This window comes from Oryctolagus cuniculus, chromosome 1 (genome assembly GCF_051225735.1).
Source record: "Oryctolagus cuniculus isolate XC-2025 breed Fujian yellow rabbit chromosome 1, ASM5122573v1, whole genome shotgun sequence".
In the NCBI taxonomy this organism is placed as follows: domain Eukaryota; kingdom Metazoa; phylum Chordata; class Mammalia; order Lagomorpha; family Leporidae; genus Oryctolagus; species Oryctolagus cuniculus.
Window position 1 is genome coordinate 111,205,261 of NC_142867.1, and position 12,221 is coordinate 111,217,481.

Consider the following 12,221-nt stretch of genomic DNA (forward strand, 5'->3'; position numbering starts at 1 on the left):
CACAAATAAAATCTTTAAATAAAAAAAAAAAATCTTTGTTTTCTAACTGGTGAGTTTAGTCCATTTTATATTTGCTATAATGACCAATAAATTTTACTCTAATATCTTGCTTGTGATTTCTATTTACATAGATTTGTCTGTGGCTGGAAAAGAGAAACTATTAAGTCCAGAAATAGATGTGTGTGTATTTATGTGTGTGTGTGTGCGTGTGTGTGTGTATACAGATCCTTGTCTTATGACAAAGGAATGGTATTTCCCAAAAATGGTAGTGGTATACTTGGGTAGGGTACAGGAAAAAAAGAAAATTAGATTGGGAATTTGGTGTAGTGGCTGGAATGCCACTTGGGACACCCAAAATCCCTTATATCCCCAGGTTCAAATCCCAGCTTTGTTCCCTATTCCAGCTTCCTGCTAACATGACCTAGGGAGGCAACAGGTGCTGATGTAGTTGGGTACCTGCCACCCACATGGGAGACCTGAACTGAATCCCTGGTTCCAACCCCAGCCCAGCCCTGACCACGGAGAACATTTGGTGGAGAGTGAGCCAGCAGATGAGAGCTCTGTGTCTGTCTCAAACAAAAAAATAAAATAGTAGATAGGGAAAGCTTCCTGTAGGTAATATTTAGGCTGAGAGCTGAAATTACAGGAAAGAGACAGCTGTACAGACAGAGGAAACCTCCGCTCCGACAGTGCATGGGAACAGGTTTGGATCTGTCTGGGGAACAGGAAGGCCAGTAAGACTGAAGTGCAGTGAGCAAGGGAGAGGGAACGACCAAGATGTGTGGAACAGGCGGGCAGTCACCAAGGAGACATTCTTACCATATCATCTTATCATAGGTTTTTAAGTTTTCAATTAAAGTTAAAAATTCAAAAAAGGAAGTAATCTTTTAACATTTTGACAAAATTACATCAGCCCTATCCAAATGTCTGACTTCAGTCACTGACTAGAGTAAATTTTTTAACCTCTTAGCCTCAGTTCTTTTATCTGTAAAAGCATAGATAATATCTACCTCATAGTAAAATGTTTCTGAAAGGCCTGCACAGTTTCCAAATCAGCAGGCACCCAACAAATGTTAGCTCAGCCTCCATTTCCGTAGTGACCAGGCTTATCTGCAGGGCGGGCAGGAGTTATCTTCTGAAGACAGAATGTAGACCTCCATCACCCTCTGATGACTCCTAGGAGCTGATAACATTATCCCTACCATCCTGGCCACGCCCCAGCCACCTTCCCAGCCCTGCACCGTGTCCAGTAACCAAGGAATGGAGAACAGGCAGCAACAGTAACACAGGTACTGACTAGGTGAGCAACAAAGGGCCAAAGCTTCAGTATCTCATCTACCCCTCCAAAGGCCCAAACCCAAGACAACTCCCTGTAAAAACATTTACCCTTAAATGAACGGCTACACACAACATATATACCCCTGACTTAAAGCTAAATGTATTAACACCACAGAGTTGAGGTAAACAGCACTATCTGCCCACCACCTCTGGGGAAAAGGTATAGTTCCCTTCAACAACTACAAAACTAATCTAGAACTGCTTTGACCTTACCTACATGCACAACCTATAGTATGTAATCACTAAGTGTTACTCATGACAATGGGCTGGAAAAAAAAATCAACCCTCATAACATACCACAAAACACTTGACTAAATTTGCATTTTGGAACCAGTGTCATGTGCCTTCCACAAGTGTTATTCATTTTCCTTCCTTGGAAGGTGACCTTGTGAAGAGCACTTGTAGATGAACCGTCTGCTTTTCTCGAGATCTTTTAGAGATGGATCATCAGAGAGCCAGAGAAGCCAGCCCTGCACTCACAGCGCTGCATCTCTAACTACGGAACACTGACACAGGCCACAGAGAAAACAAAGACGTAAGCCTGCTCTTCTGATATTAATGTCCTTCAGAAGGAAAGGAAAGTGCCTAAATATTTATAACCTCTAAACAAAGTTCCCAAAAGGCTCTGTGTGAATAATTCAAGTCAATAGTTAACATCAAAAGCCAAAACAACCTGCCTTTCTGACTTAGTGAATTTTCAACTGGCAGTCACAAATGTGCACTTCTGAATGATAAAGCATTGTCCCGATTCGCTGTCCTCCATTTGGCCAACTTTACTCGGCTTTCCAAGTCTTGCAGAGCAAAAATGGCTGCCTTTTGTTTATTTCCGCCTGTACATTCACAGCAGCACTCAGAACAATGTCAAAAAGAAACATGCTTAGCTCTGGAAACCAACAGAATCCTTGCACAGCCGCCACACACTCCATTCATAGCTTTCTCACTGGCCCAACTCCTCCCCTGGCTTCTGCCAAGGTTCAATGATCAACAGAAAAAAATCTGGAAAGCGTTATGATTCCCAAGAAGAGAAGTAACTCTACACTTAAAAACTGCCTAATTTTTTTTAAATTGGAAAGTTACAGATAAGCCAGTCCTGTTCCGAATACAGAATCTTTACTGACACCATGTAATTTACAACTCTAATTCTGCAGAAAACTGTATGCATGACTATGAATGCCTAGGTATTTTTATCTTAGACCCCTAACTTAGCCTCAAAAGCATTTTTCATTTCTAAATTTAAAAATGAGTAAGTTCTGTGCTACAAAAACAAGTATTCAATACGTACATAAAACATGTAAAATTTTATTACAGTTTAAAAGAATCAACAGTGTTTGAGAAAACAGGTGACCCACTGAAAAGACCCCAGAGCAGGTCAGCCTGGTGACTGACATCAACCACCCAGGCAACCTCGGGCGACTTACCCACCTCTCTGAGTCTCATTTCTGCCCGTAAATGAAAGAGACCAAGCTATTTCTAAAGTCTTCGAAGGCTTCTGAATTCACAAACTCTGTCATCTCAGGAACTTCAAGAGGTCTGACAAGAGCTCATAACTTTTACAAAAACAAGTCAGAAACCTGTACTTTTTTAAAGAAATGTATCATTGCCTGATAATGGCCCCAAGAAAAAAGTCATTTGCTTCTAATTATTATTCTCCATTATTACCAAAATTCTGTATAGGCTTCTGAATTCTAATTACCCCATAACATTTCTCAAATACCATCAACACTTATTAAAACATCATGTGAGGCCAGCATAGTGGGTTAACCTCTGTACCTTGTGACACCAGGAGCCCATATGGGTGCTAGTTCATGTCCTGGCTGCTCCATTTCCAATCCAGCTTTCCCTGCTAATGGCCTGGGAAAGCAGCAAACGAAGGTTCAAAAGTGTGGGCTCCTGTACCCACATCGGAGACCCAGATGCAGCTCTTGGCTCCTGGCTTTGGCCTGGCCCAGCCCTGACTGTTATGGCCACCTGGGGAGTGACCTAGCAGATAGAAGATATCTCTCTCTCTCTCTCTCTCTCTCTCTCTCTCTCTCAGTATCTCTCTCTCTGTAACTCTTACTTTCAAATAAATAAAGAGATCTTAAAAAAAAAAAAAAAAAAAAAAAGGCAGGAGCCAGTGCTGTGGCACAGAAAGTCAGAGACCGGCGCTGTGGCATAGTAGGCTAAGCTTCTGCCTACGGTGCCAGCATCCCATATGGGCATCAGTTCAAGTCCCAGCTGCTCCTCTCCCAATCCAGCTCTCTGCTAACAGCCTGGAGAGCAGAAGATGGCCCCCAAGTACTTGGGTCCCTGCACCCCCATGGGAGATCCAGAAGCTCCTGGCTCCTGGCTTTGGATCAGCCCACCTCCAGCTGTTGAGGCCATTTGGGGAGTGAACCAGTGGACAGAAGACCTTTCTGTCTCTCCTTCTCTGTAACTCTACCTCTCAAATAAATAAATCTTAAAAAAAAAAATGCCACTCAACAATTCACACTAATCTTATTACTTTCATCTTACTGCGTCAGGTGAAGGAAAAATCCATACATTCAATACAGTGTGTGAAGTTAAATAACTGACATGTTCTGACAGCTTAACCATTTTTATACATGGACTCTATTTTTAAAAAAAGATTAGTTTACTTGAAAGAGCAACAGAGAGAGAGGTAAAGGCAGAGAGCAAGATATCTTCCATCTGCTGGTTATTCCCCAAATGGCTAGAAAAGCCAGGCATGGGCCAGGCCAAAGCCAGGAGCCAGGAGCGTCATCCAGGTCTCCCACATGGGTGGCAGGAGCCCAAATACTTGAGCCATCTTCTGCTGCCCCCCCAGGTACATTAGCAGAAAGCTGGATTGGAAGGGAAGTGAGGAGCTGGGACTTGACCCAGTTAACCAATATGAGATGCCTATGCTGCAAGTGGCAACTCAACCCACTGTGTCACAACACAAGCCCCTAAGGAAAAAGTAAATTTTTTTCCACAGATATAAGTGCAACAGCAAACCAAACACTCACATAAGCTAGAGAGTAAATGATTCTAAGCACCATATTTGGATGCCACACACCAATTAAGAGCCAACCGTGGACTAGCATATTGCATCACAGAGGTCCGGCTTAGTTGACAGTCCTTCCTCCCATGCGCAGTCCCCTTTCTTGTCTCCTCAGGTATTAAGTCACAGTTTGCTTCATATTCCCCTGAAGATGCCCACAGCCACGGGCTACCTTCAGTTGCTTCCCAAAGACTACAAGTGTGAGCACTGGGTCTTCAACTTCCCAGCATAGGGCATGACTGTGACATTTTCACCTAAGATAACTGAGAATCAGTCACCACATTTAAATCAAACTAAACAAGGACTGCCAGCGAAAGCAGATTTTGGGAGGGCAATGGGGCAGTACATGTATATTTTTAAAATCATTGGGATCACACTCTCACCACACCGCCATCCAACATGGGATCCTTGGCAGAGGTTGGACTGGAGAGGCTGCCTGATCCAGTCTCCAAAACTATGAGCTAAATAAACCTCTTTTCTTTGTAAAAGGAAAGGGGAAAAAACATGTAAAAGGAAATGGGGGAAAATGATGTATGATTCCTTTTTTAAGATTTATTTATTTAAGCCGGTGCCGCGGCTCACTAGGCTAATCCTCTGCCTTGCGGCGCCGGCACACTGGGTTCTAGTCCCGGTCGGGGCGCCGGATTCTGTCCCGGTTGCCCCTCTTCCAGGCCAGCTCTCTGCTGTGGCCAGGGAGTGCAGTGGAGGATGGCCCAAGTCCTTGGGCCCTGCCCCCCATGGGAGACCAGGAGAAGCACCTGGCTCCTGCCATCGGATCAGCGTAGTGCGCCGGCTGCAGCGCACCAGCCGCAGCATGCCGGCCGCGGCGGCCATTGGAGGGTGAACCAGCAGCAAAGGAAGACCTTTCTCTCTGTCTCTCTCTCTCACTGTCCATTCTGCCTGTCAAAAAAAAAAATAAAATAAAAGATTTATTTATTTGAGAGGCAGAGTTACAGAAAGCCAGAGAAAGAGAGCCAGATGGGCCGGCGCTGTGGCTCACTTGGTTAATCCTCCACCTGAGGGGCCGGCATCCCGTATGGGCGCCGAGTTCTAGTCCCGGTTGCTCCTCTTTCAGTCCAGCTCTCTGCTGTGGCCTGGGAGGTCGGTGGAGGATGGCCCAAGTGCTTGGACTCCTGCACCCACATGGGAGACCAGGGAAGCACCTGGCTCCTGGCTTTGGATTGGCCCAGCGCTGGCCGTGGCAGCCATTTGGGGAGTAAACCAATGGAAGGAAGACCTTTCTCTCTCTCTCTCTCTCCCTCTGTCTATAACTCTACCTGTCAAATAAATTTAAAAATGAATAAAATAAATAAGAAATAGAGAGCCAGAGAAAGGTCTTCCATCCACTGTTTCACTCCTCAAATGGCTGCTACGGCCAGGGCTGGGCCAATCTGAAGCCAGGAGCCAGGAGCTTTTTCTGGGTCTCCCACATGCGTACAGGAGCACAAGCACTTGGGCCATCCTCCACTGCCTTCCCAGGCCATCAGCAGGGAGTGCAGCGGCCAAGTCTCCAGCCAGCCCCCATTTGGGATGCTGGCTGTGCAAGCGGAGGCTTAACCTACAACGCCACAGCACTAGTCCCAGATGTATGATTCCTATACCCAGCAATTTCATTTCTAGGAGTTTATCCTAAAGAAATATTTGCAAATGGTCTGACCAGTAGTACTGTACCATCACTTCCTTTTTTTTTTTAAGATTTATTTATTTATTTGAAAGAGTTACACAGAGAGAGAAGGAGAGGCAAAGGGAGAGAAGTCTTCCATCCACTGGTTCACTCCCCAGTTGGCCACAATGGCCTGAGCTGCGCCGGTCCGAAGCCAGGAACCAGGAGCTTCTTCCCGGTCTCCCCTGTGGGTGCAGGGGCCCAAGGACTCGGGCCATCTTCTACTACTTTCCTAGGCCATAGCAGAGAGCTGGATTGGAAGAGGAGCAGCCGGGACTCGAACCAGCACCCATATGGATGCCAACACTGCGGGCAGCAGCTTTACCCTCTACACCACAGTGCCGGCCCCTGTACCATCACATCTAATATTAAAATTCAGAAACAGGGATGGTGGGCATTGTGGTGCAGATTAAGCTGCCGGTGGGATGGCTACATCTCAAAACAGGGTGCTTGAGTTCAAGCCCTGCCTCCACTTTCCTATCCAGCTTCCTACTAATGCTCATCCTACGAGCAAGTACTTGGGTCCCTGTCACCCACATGGAAAACCCAAGAGTTCCTAGTTCCTGGCTTCAGCCATGCCCAGCCCTGACTGTTGTAGGCATTTGGGAAGTGAGCCAGCAGATGAAAGATTCCTCTCTCTCGCTCTCTCTCTCTCACACACACACACAAACACACACACACTCTCTTTCTCTGTTGCTTTGTCTTTCAAAAAAATGAACTTCAATTTTTATAAGTAACCTAGATAGTATCACTATGAACTTATTAAATAAACATATATGTGTGTGTCCCTATCATAAAATTCTATACAGTTAACTTTTAATATTTTAAGGGGGACCTATACAAATATATAGTATTAACATGGAAAATCTCTATAATGTGGCAAAGCTTTAAGCAGAAAAATTACCAAACTATTTTTGTTTGAAAATTCTACTTCTGCTTTAAAACATATATTTTAGGTATGTATTATTTTCATGATTTAAGAACATAATAATTGAAATCTTAACATAAATAAGATCTCCGACCACCATCCCTAAGGAAAAATGATCTGTCAAGCTGATTTATTTGTCTAAAATAAGAGCCACTGTGGTACATGGTACAGAGCCTTTCTGTATCAAGCGCAGTCCCTGGACCAGTCCTAGGAGCTGGTCAGGAATGCAGATTCTCAGGCCCCACCCCAGACCTAGAATCTCCATGTCAATAGATCCCCAGGTGATCTGAATTCACATTAAAGTCCAAGAAGCATGAGTATGTAAGAAATCACTCGACACAGTCAAGTCTCACATGAAAAAGGAAAGGTATGAGCTAGGTGACTTGGAAAGGTTACTTAAGTTCTGTGAAGCTCAGCTGCATTCTCATAAAACACATTATTTTGAGATTTCTGATGTATCAGCAGATGTGAAATTGTAAACTGCTTTGGGCTGGTGCTGCGGCACAGCAGGTTAATCCTCTGCCTGCAATGCCTGCATCCCATGAGCGCTTCCAATCCAGCTCCCTGCTAATGTGCCTGGGAAGCAGCAGAGGCTGGTTCAAGTACATGGGCCCCTGCCACCCATGAAGGAAACGCGGACAGAGTTCCAGCCTTGTGGCTTCAGCCTGTTCTGGTCCTGGAGTGCTGTAGCCATCTGGGGAGTGAACCAGCAGAGGGAAGATGTCTCTCCCTCTCTCTGTAACTCTGGCCTTTCAAATAAATACATAAATCCTCAAAAAACCTGTAAAGTGCTCTATTATATCAGGAATTATTAGTGCTTAGTTTTCTTTTTTAAAAAAATTATTTATCTATTTGAGAGGCAGAGTTACAGACTGAGAAGGGTCTTCCATCCGTGGTTCACTCTCCAAATGGATGCAACATCTGGAGCTGGGTCAATCCAAAGCCAGGATCTGGGAGCTTCTTCTGAGTCTCCCACATGGGTGCAGGGGCCCAAGCACTTGGGCCATCCTATGTTGTTTTCCCAGGCCATCAGCAAGGAACTGGATCAGAGGTAGAGCAGCCAGGACTCAAACTGGTGCCTATATAGGATAACGGCACCACAGGCAGAGGCTTAGCCTACTACCCCACAACAATGGCCCCAGTTGTCAGTCTTAAGTGATGAAATGCTTAAAAGTCAGCTACTTGCTGAAGTTAATAAATCATTCTCAAGGGCAATGCTGTCTGTCCAGCCTTCTTAGAGCCACTTAGGAAGAGGGAAAGGCTGGAGGGGACAGACTCCAAACTACAGACTGGGGACACCTCTGAGAATGACAGGTGTTTGGGGTATGACAGTAAAAATGAACTTTCACATTTTGTCCTGGATAGATTATGATTCATAAATTGCGTTTTTGTTTTTCTCAAAGGATGCTGAAGTTCCATACTGCTAGTTCAAAAAGAGTCTAAAAAGAAGGAGGCAGGAACTAGGCTCCCAGCCCACCCAACAAAGCACCTCTGAGCTGGCATCATTTTGAAGTCTTCCTCCACGGCAGATGCAAGCAGTGAGTGGTGGCCGTGAGAAGGTGCCCAGGTGCTAGGCGCAGCTCGCCATCCATTCCCAAAGCTGTAGACGAGGCAACCAGTCCTGCTGATGTCTTCTGAGACTCCCAGGAACATCGACTGGGACGACACCACATCTCCATGCCTGGATCCCCAGGGTGTGTGCACCAAAGCCCTCCCGGGCATCCCTCTCCCCTCCTGGGAGAAGCTGCTGCAGGAAGGAACACTGTGGGGAGAGCTGAAGCTGGCTTCCAGAACTCCTGGCTGACTACTCCCACCTATTTCCTTCCAGCACAAAATGTGCTAATCATGAAAACATTTCACAATGGCTTGCTTATTATATCCCCCTCTAACAAACCTATCATAGATCAGAATTAACTTCACTGGAAAATGTGACTGAAATTTAGGTTCAGCTTTCAAACTAATACTTAGTTCCAGTTTTCTTTTAATGTGTTAGGGTTAATTATTAAGTTAGGAAAATGATGTTTCACAGTATAAATAGTGTATGTTTGAACATAACACAACTCTGCTGAAGGGGAATCTCAGGGAGCAATATGACCATGATTTATCAGATTTATTATATGTACACTGTTAGCTAAAAACATACTAAAAACAGGCTTTACAGGGCCAGCACTGTGGCATAGTAGGCTAAGTCTCCACCTGCAGCACCAGCATCCTATATGGGCACTGGTTTGTTTTCCATCTGCTTCTCTTCCAATCCAGCTTTCTGCTATGGCCTGGAAAAACAGCAGAAGGTTTCCCATGTGCTTGGGCCCTGGTTGTGGGAGACCTGGAAGAAGCTCCTGGCTCTTGGCTTCAGATCGGCCCAAATCCAGATATTGCAGCCATCTGGGGAGTGAACCAGCGGATGGAAAACCTTCCTGTCTACACCTCTCTCTGTAATTCTACCTCTCAAATTAAAAAAAAAAAAATGTTTTAGGGGTGAGCATTTGGCACAGCGGTTACTATGATGCTTGGAATGCCAGCGTCCTTCATCAGCAAGTCTGGGTTCAAGTCCCAGGTTCCCTCCTGCTTCCAGCTTCCTATAAATGTACGGGCTGCAAGGGAGCAGCTGACAGCTCTGGTAGTTCAGACCTGAATAGGGGAGACCCAGACTCACATCCTGGCTCTGGCTGGTGCAGGCATTTAGGAGTGAACCAGGAGATGGGAAATTTCACTTGTCTCTGTATCTGTGTGGTATATGTCTCTCTGCTTTTCAATTAAATAATAATATAAAAATTCCTCGGGGCCAGCACTGTGGCACAGCGGGTTAAAGCCCTGGCCTGAAGCACCAGCATCCCATATGGGCACTGGTTCTAGTCCCGAATGCTCCACTTCCAATCCAGCTGTCTGCTATGGCCTGGGAAAGCAGTAGAGGATGGCCCAAGTCCTTGGGCTCCAGTACCCATGTGGGAGACCCAGAAGAAGCTCCTGGCTTCAGATCAGTGCAGCTCCGGCCGTTGTGGCCATCTGGAGAGTGAACCAATGGATGGAAGACCTCTCTGTCTCTACCTCTCTCTGTAACTCTGACTTTCAAATAAATAAAATAAATCTTTAAAAAAAAGGAGTAGATATGGATATCAATTATGTCCCCTCCCCCCTTAGAAAAAAAAAAAAAAACTCTTATAGTAAGAGTCACCAGAAACTTCAGCCAAAGTCAGAAAACAAACACAGCCTAATTCTATTTTATTTTATTTTTTAAAGATTTGTTTATTCATTTGAAAGGCAGAGTTATAGAGAGGGAGAGGCAGAGGCAGAGGCAGAAAGAGAGAGAGAGAGAAAGTATTCCATCCACTGGTCATTCTCCAAATGGCCACAAAGGCTGGAGCTGGACCACTCCAAAGCCAGGAGCTGGGAGCTTTTTGTGGGTCTCCCATGTAGGTGCAGAGCCCAAGGACTTGGGCCATCTTCTACTGCTCTCCCAGGTGCATTAGCAGGGAGCTGGATCAGAAGTGGAGCCATCAGGACTCGAACCAGTGCCCATATGGAATGCCAGAACTGTAAGCAGTGGCTTTATCCGCTACACCACAGCACCAGCCCCTCTATTTTATTTTATATACCTTTTAAACTTTTCACTAGTCACATGAAATAATCAACTGATTCATGTTTCACAATGAGGAATTTTACATCTCTTAAGGGAATTCTTAATAGGCATGAAAACAACACAAATTATGTTTTACTATGACTGTACCCTGCCTTCATAAAGTAAAACCACTTTTGGTAAATGTTGCTTGAATTCAACACACACACACATTAAAAAAAAGATTTCCCACCAGATTCCCCTAACCAATGAAGACTGTGTTAAGCTCTAGTCGGGGGACGGACAGATGCGTCAATAAGCTGAAATTTCAAAGTGTTAAATGCCACCATGGACAACATCAACTAAATATACGGGGAAAACAGTCTGCACACGCCTCTGTGCTCACCATGCAAGTAACCAGCTCACAGTACCTGAAGAAACACTAACCTTTAACTTACAAGTAGACAAACAGTGGTTCACTGAACGCTAAACGTCACCTTCCCAGCACCCCGGAGAATGCCTATTTCGCTGCAAAGAACAGGAGGAGTGCTGCTATGTTCCTGCAAAGGTCACTTAACACAGTCGAGTGTCGCTTAACGACCGAGACCCATTCCAAGAAATGCACGGTTGTGTGGACACCACAGAGCGTGCTCGGACAAGTGTATGTAGTATTGGCCAACTGACCCACATGGCCTCTTGTTGCAATCAAAGAACTTGATAAGCACAGGACTGTGGAGGCGACGCTGGCAAGACACTGCTTAGCACTTTACAGAAAACCATTGACAAGCAGGAGCACGCACTAAAAGAAGGATTACAAAGTCTAGCATAGGGCCAGCGCCGAGGCGTCGCTGCAGGTGATAAAGCTGCCACCTGAAACACCAGCATCCCGTATAGAGTGAACCAGCAGATGGAAGATCTCTGTCTCTCTCTCTCTCTGTGTGTAACTCTGCTTTTCAAATAAGTGAACTAAATCTCTTTTTTTAGATTTATTTTTTTATTTATTTGAAAAGCAGAATTACAGAGAGGAGGAGAGAGAGCAATATCTTCCATCTGCTGGTTCACTCCCCAAATGGCCACAATGGCCAGAGTTAGGCCAGGCCAAAGCCAGGAGCCAGGAGCTGCATCCAGGTCTCCCATGTGGATGGCAGGGGCCCAAGCAATTGGGCCATCTTCTGCTGCTTTCCCAGGCACATTAGCAGAGAGCTGGATCAGAGAAGTGGAGCAGCCAAGACTCATATCTGCACCCATATAGAATGTCCAAGCCTTACAGGTGGCAGCTTTACCTGCTAAGCTACAAGGCTGGCCCCAAAACTTACACTTTAAAGAAAAGAATTTTTGGAGCCAGCACTGTGGTGTAGCGGGTAAAGCTGCCACCTGCAGTGCTGGCATCCCATATGGGTACTAGTTCAAGTACCAGATGCTCCACTTCCAATCCAGCTATTATGGCCTGGGAAAGCAGTAGAAGATGGCCCAAATCTTTGGGCCCCTGCACCCACTTGGGAGACCCAGAAGAAGCTCCTGGCTCCTGGTTTCAGATAGGCTCAGCTCCAGCCATTCCGGCCATTTGGGGAGTGAACCAGCAGATGGAAAACATCTCTCTCTCTCTCTCTCTCTCTCTCTCTCTCTGCCTCTGCCTCTCTGTAACTCTTTCAAATAAATAAATAAATCTGTAAAAAAAATTTTTTTCTAATATAGTGTATCTCATAAAAACCAT

The 12,221-nt window shown here is 45.4% G+C and overlaps 1 protein-coding gene across 1 annotated transcript in view; it reads right to left on the minus strand.

Annotated features, from left to right (window-relative positions):
• The window catches only part of CBL (Cbl proto-oncogene), an 85,891-nt gene that overhangs the window by 68,133 nt on the left and 5,537 nt on the right, over positions 1-12,221 (minus strand). The gene's annotated exons all lie outside the window — the stretch shown is intronic.